The sequence below is a fragment of the Papaver somniferum genome, unplaced genomic scaffold, assembly GCF_003573695.1.
Source record: "Papaver somniferum cultivar HN1 unplaced genomic scaffold, ASM357369v1 unplaced-scaffold_22, whole genome shotgun sequence".
NCBI lineage: Eukaryota > Viridiplantae > Streptophyta > Magnoliopsida > Ranunculales > Papaveraceae > Papaver > Papaver somniferum.
Genome location: NW_020632152.1, coordinates 2,932,574 through 2,938,836, shown reverse-complemented (window position 1 = coordinate 2,938,836; position 6,263 = coordinate 2,932,574). Strand labels below are relative to the sequence as shown.

At 34.5% G+C, this 6,263-nt stretch overlaps 1 long non-coding RNA gene across 2 annotated transcripts; it reads right to left on the bottom strand.

The window, feature by feature from the left end:
* Nucleotides 1-3,443: 3,443 nt before the first annotated feature.
* On the bottom strand, nt 3,444-5,846 carry LOC113340635. Of its 2 annotated transcripts, XR_003355570.1 has the most exons (3): nt 5,109-5,846; nt 4,994-5,013; nt 3,444-3,616 (listed from the first exon to the last, which is right to left on the bottom strand). It is a non-coding gene; the product is annotated as an uncharacterized LOC113340635 (long non-coding RNA). The 2 variants fall into 2 exon arrangements; XR_003355569.1 differs by having other exon boundaries at nt 3,444-5,013.
* Between the last annotated feature and the right edge of the window lie 417 nt (nt 5,847-6,263).

Below are 6,263 nucleotides of genomic sequence, written 5' to 3'. Positions count from 1 at the left end.
GATCTGTTATATAAGAGATATTATCGATGAAAATACCAAAACAGATAGCCATAGGCACCGGAAATAATGGAAAATTTGAGAGACTAAAAGATTTTGTGGGCGGGAATGAAAGATATTGTGGGCGGGAACGCAAAATGATATGGGATTCTGTTATATAAGAGATTTTATCGATGAAAATACCAAAACAGATAGCCATTAGGGACCGGATATAATGGAAAATTTGAGTGACAAAAAGATTTTGTGGGAGGGAATGAAAGGTTTAGCGGGAGAAATAGTTCTCATCGAGATTTTATTCTCTCTTCTGTGTTTGGATAGAGTCGAGATAAATATGTAGTTTCCTTGGGGTCGACTGATTTTCCAAGGATTTAAGAAGAGACTGACATTTTTTTTTTGCAAGGCAGAAGAGACTGACTGAGCTAGATTTACCTGACACATGTAAAACACAATACAAGTCCAATTTTTAACCGATCACATACTTACATGATTTATAAGTGTCGTTTTTTAACTTTGTAACAAACCTTGCACCCTTTTATCCCACCATTGTTGAGCTCATTTTCAAGCAAGTATAGATAAAGATGCTAACAGAAATGAAGATGCCAAGTCTATTGATGAAGTGTTGTAACAATAGTAGCTTCCATGATACTCTCAAAATTAAAAAAAAAAAATCAGGCAAAGAAAATCAAGTATGTTCTGGAGGGAGAAAACATATATGCTTTAAAAATTCAGTCATCATCATCTGCTTCAATTTCCATTGAACTGTAATCGTCTTCCATGGAACTGTCATCATCCGATGATTCATCCTCGTCCATCGGGTAGTCATCTTGCACGTGTGTTTTTTTTTGTTCCTTGGAGATGTCTTCAATCCATATACCGTCATTGTTATCACGCATGTAAGCATATTGAGAATCATCACCTATGTCGAAGGAACCCTCCTCAGGAACAACATTTTCAAAACTGGGATTACCCTCTAAGGCCAATGACTCTTCCACCTCACATTCATCTATATCTCTTTCTCGTGTTGATATGACAATCGAACAATTAGAATAACTTTGGTCTTGTACATAGAAAACTTGTTTCGCTTGGGAAGCCATAATGAAGGGGTCAGCTTTATGACCTAACCTCTCAAGTTCAACTCGTCTGAATCCCAGTTTATCTATCTTTATTTCCCGATTTTGCACCCAGTTACACTTGAACAAGGGTACCCTTATCATTTGATAATCAAGAACCCATATCTCCTTGATCACACCGTAGTAACTGTAGTCTTCTGTGTCCACTAAGCATACTCCACTGTTTTGGGTAACTCTTCTATCATCTCGAGCCTTTGTGTGATATCGGCATCCATTTACTTTGAATCCTTCATATGTCAGTATTTGGCTACTTGGTCCAGATGCTATCCATCTCAATTACTCAGATATAATATTATCAGGATCCTTTCGTTCTTCTTCAACCTGTAAATTATCAGATCAATGAATATTCACTTTAAACACTCCAATTCACAACACCAATGGATATTCACCGCAAACACTTTTTCATAATACGAAAAATGAAGAGCATTCTTACTTTTTCATGTAACCAATCTTGGAATGTTTGACAATGCTGTTTCTCCAACCATTTTTCTGTTTCATGTGGAAATTTTTCCTTCAAATAAGACATGTGTAACCTGAAATGTGAAATGTATATCAGAGACAGTGAACACATTTCGCTTACTAGGAAAAAGAGGTGCACAAATGGTTTCAAATTCTTAAACAGTAAACATGTTTCTAATACTGGTAGAAATGTTTGTTTAAACTTCACACGACAAACAAACTTGTCAGGCTAGATTTATGTCCTACCAAAAAGATTGACTCAAGATCCTTCCAATGAACCAACAAAACTCAATTAAATACAAAATGTATAAGGAAAGGCGAATAAACGTTTATTTAAAAACCTTGTTATCAGAAATCAAAAACAATAAGTTCGCGAATTCAAGTTCTTACTCAAAGTAGGATTCCACGACTTCTGTGTTATTTAGTACGGTTTGGTGTGCCTGCCGCATCACTGGTCCATTAACATCAAGATCAGCAAACGTGCTCTTTGATAATGTCTTCCCGTCAGAAAGAAGGCTCGTGCCACCAAAAATTTCGGTCGTTGTTGCAGTACCAACAATAGGAATACCAATAGTTACAACATTTTTGAAGTACTCAGTGAAAAACTCAACCGCCTCTTCTGCAATATAACCCTCAGCTATGCAACCTTCTATACGGTTCCGATTTCGAACATAGCCTTTCAAAACCTTCATAAACCTTTCAAAAGGATATATCCATCGGAAGCAAACCGGCCCACATAATTGAAGTTCCTGAACCAAATGGACAGTTAAATGAACTACAAAAAACTTGAGCATTGGCAACGGTACTAATGTAGTTGCCTAAGATGATATTTCAGTTGCTAAACAGAAAGGCAACTAATAGTAGTTGCCAAGTTTGGTTGCCATATGGGTTGTTTCGAAATGCAAAGGCAACTACTACAACTGGCTAGTTTCCATACGTACTTTTGGAAACTTACATTATAGTAGCCAAATAGGTTATTTGTTAAGTGCGATAAATTATACCTACTAATTTTCGCAGTTTTTAGTTACTTGCCAAACGTTGACACAACTACATTTTTGTGGTTGTCAGGTACTTGCCAAACAATATGGCAACTAAATATACATCTTGTTGTGAATTAATATAGTAATTAATTGGGTACTAGCCAACGTCATAATTGCAATAGGTTAAAGAAATTAAGTTGTAACTGGTATATAGTTTCTGATTTGTTTAACAACTAATACTAGTAGTTGTCAAATGGTTTCCAAATCAATTCGCAACTTGTAGTTGCCATGTGGATAGGTGGTGGATTAATCGCTTAGGACTTTGTAAAAGTTACCAATGAAATCAGTTGGTCAAACGAATGCATGGTCGTAGATTGCCGTGCCAAAGAGGTTGGGACATGAGTCAAATGTTTAATAATAAATTGGTCAACGTTCAAACCAATGCACATTTCTGGGTTGGGGTGTTGGAAGTTGGGTTCGTCAGGCACCGAAATTAAAAATTAAAATAAAATAAATGCACGCCAAAAATAAAGCTGACCACAATTAATTCCAAAGTAATTTTTTATTTATAATATAATACATTTTTTGATTCGATTATAATAAAAATATACATAAGAGAAGGCATTATGTAGAGAAAATACAAAAAGGAAAATAAAAATAAAAAGAAAACAAACATAGCCCTGATCACAATCTGATGGTATTAATGCTGCTTGGTCAGCATCAGATGGTCCTTCCCGACAATCTGATGGTACAATGCTGCTTGGTCAGCAGGAGCAGATGAAATGCCATTATCATGTGAATATTTTACAAAGATCCAAGTTATTACTTGAACCACTACTTTGAACAATAAGATTATCTTGGAAACCTACAAAGGATAACAGGCCAATTTCCAAATACATTGACAGACAACTATTTGTGACAAAATAGCACCTTCAAATTTACATGACAACAGGTTCTCTGTAAAACACAGGAAAAGCAACAAGAAAAAAATTTGTGTAGATACCTTTTAGTCAAAAACCAGCAATTTGAATTGAATGCCTTCCTCTTAACCTGGTTAGATTTGATAAAGACATAAAACCACAACTTAAGAACACAAGTTCATTCAAATTCATGAAGAATGCATTGAAGTATTAAAATTGAACTTGTTCATTGCTTATTAACTTCCAGTCAACTCAAATTGGAAAACAACAATTAAGGTTAACAAAATCATGTGAGAACCATTTCAATAATTGCAAGGCTTAATACGACGGATAAGAGAGCAAATAAGTCTATATATATAAACTTATTAATAACCTGATAATAGTAATTAAAAGAGATACTATAACCTAATGATCACCTAAATGATACACACAGATAATAACAATTAAGAACAACATTAATCAGAACTAAGACACTACCAGAATAATGTGTTACAGCAACAGGGAGGGAGAGTACTGGCTTCTACATATGAAAAGATAATCACCACTTAAATGATATGCCTAAGAAAATCAACATACACAAACTAAAGATTTAAATGTAAATTTAAGATTTAATACCCAATATCAGAGATAAATGAATAACTAGCCTTACATGTGAGTCAATAGACAAGATTAAATTTCATTTACAACAACACTATTGTAATTTTGAGCTAACGGCACCAATTGCCAGGCACTTGCTCAACACGTTGAAAGCTGATTTTCTTTAATAGATCCAAGAAACATTTATACCAGCTAGCCAACAATGACATAATAAACAGGCCGATTTCGCCAAAACTAAATGGAGGAAATCTAGACGGAATAAATAGTCAAACAAAAGAAAATATACCAAACAAAATTTGAAACCTACAAACAATTTGCTAAAAGAAATCTAGTGGAAGCAACAAAAAAAACTTACCAATGTTGAAAAACAAGGACAGAGATCAAGAAGAGAGAAAGAGAAACTCAAAATGCTAGGAAAGACTACATTGTTTCAAAGTTTTTCATTGTCATAAAGTCAAAAGCTGACCACCATTACATAGGTGAGATCTGAGTACATGACTTCTACCCACTAACTACATGCTGCAATCACAACTACATGTTTAAAACAATCTAAGATACTGGCCATTATCTAGTCCCACTAACAACCTTAATGGTCGGCTTTCCTAACAGAAACACAACTAACAACACTACTAACAACTTGTTAGTATTATGGAAATCAAGGGAATACGTCCAAGGAATTAAAACATGAATTCCTACCAAACAGGACTTCCTAGTTTTAGTTGAATTAAAACTCTAATAATCAGATAATACTTACAAAATTGTAAAATTCACATAATAAACATAGTAAGAGTAAATCTCCAAAACACTAACTCGTTGAGCAATAGAGATCTTAAACATACACAGGGAAGATATGTAAGATTTACAAGGAATCCCCCCCGCAAAATTCAGCAATCGATTCAGAAGGCTTTACCTTATTCTTCATTTTTTTATCTACAAAATCAAGAATTCCAATTGAAATAAGTTAGTAAAACTAAATAACCCATTAAAACCAATCAAATGATCATCAGTAATGAGACTTAGCTTACCCAGAGGTGTTCTCTCTTGTACATCCTTAAACTCGTTCCTATTTTGGGAATCAATTCTTCAAACAGCCGCTGACGAATCGAGATGGAGACTTCATAGATCCGTAAAGACAAATGGAGTTGATGTTAATGGTAGTGATCATAATTGCGGGGTTCTTTGCAATAACAGTTGGGTTGTGTTGAATCTAGGGTAATTGGATTGAAGACTTCTTCCAACGCAGCAGCAACGAAAGATTTTGGGGGTTTTCAAGGTCGTATGAGATTGGGGTTGTTGAGCTTGGAAAGGGAAGAAGATGAGTATGAACTGGGGATTCGAATTGGTGAAGATTTTAAGCAGAATTTTATGCCCACTGTGCACATATTGATGGATCGAGAGTTCAAAGATTTAGGGTTTTTTTTAAAACAAAACGAAATGACTCCAACCATTTCAGTTCTTTAAAACAATCCCTACAAAAACAGAAACCTCTTTGGATTTCATCACTTCGTCCTCAGTGAATCCCTACTTGCATTTCGTTCTTGACCCTCAATGAATCTCTACATTCACTTTAACAGAAATTAAACGGATCTATGATTTCACTTGATGTGTCTCTGCAAAAGAAGAGATGAAGTCAAATCTTCTAATTCTCTCAATGGATTCATTTCAGATCCCATTTCTTTCAAAAATAAAAATAAAAATGGATTACTAGAGTATGTAGAGAGAGTTGAGAAAGCGGCACAGAACAGGAGAAGGAAGTCAAGAGATTAGGGTTATGGTTGGGTGATAATATCTATTTGGGCATCATACAGTGTAGCAGGTTGGACGACTATACTAGCTCCAACACCTACCCGATTGTTTGAGAAAAATGTAATGGTTTATCAACAGCCACGTGTACAGTAAACAAATGATCCTTCGACCTTCGTATTCCACTAGCACGTGTTTCTTAATACATGCTTCACACTCTAGTGAAGAAATAGAAAAATTAGATAAATGCATATTTGTCAAAAAAAAAAAAAAAAAAAAAAAAAAAAAAAAAAAAAAAAAAAAAAGACAACGGTTCAACTGCAAAATTAGTAGATGATCATACAGTGATCTAGCATGAAATTTATTGGCACTAAATTCTTTTTTATCATACAAAATGGATGAGTATAAAAAAAAAATGAATTACATGACATAAATTA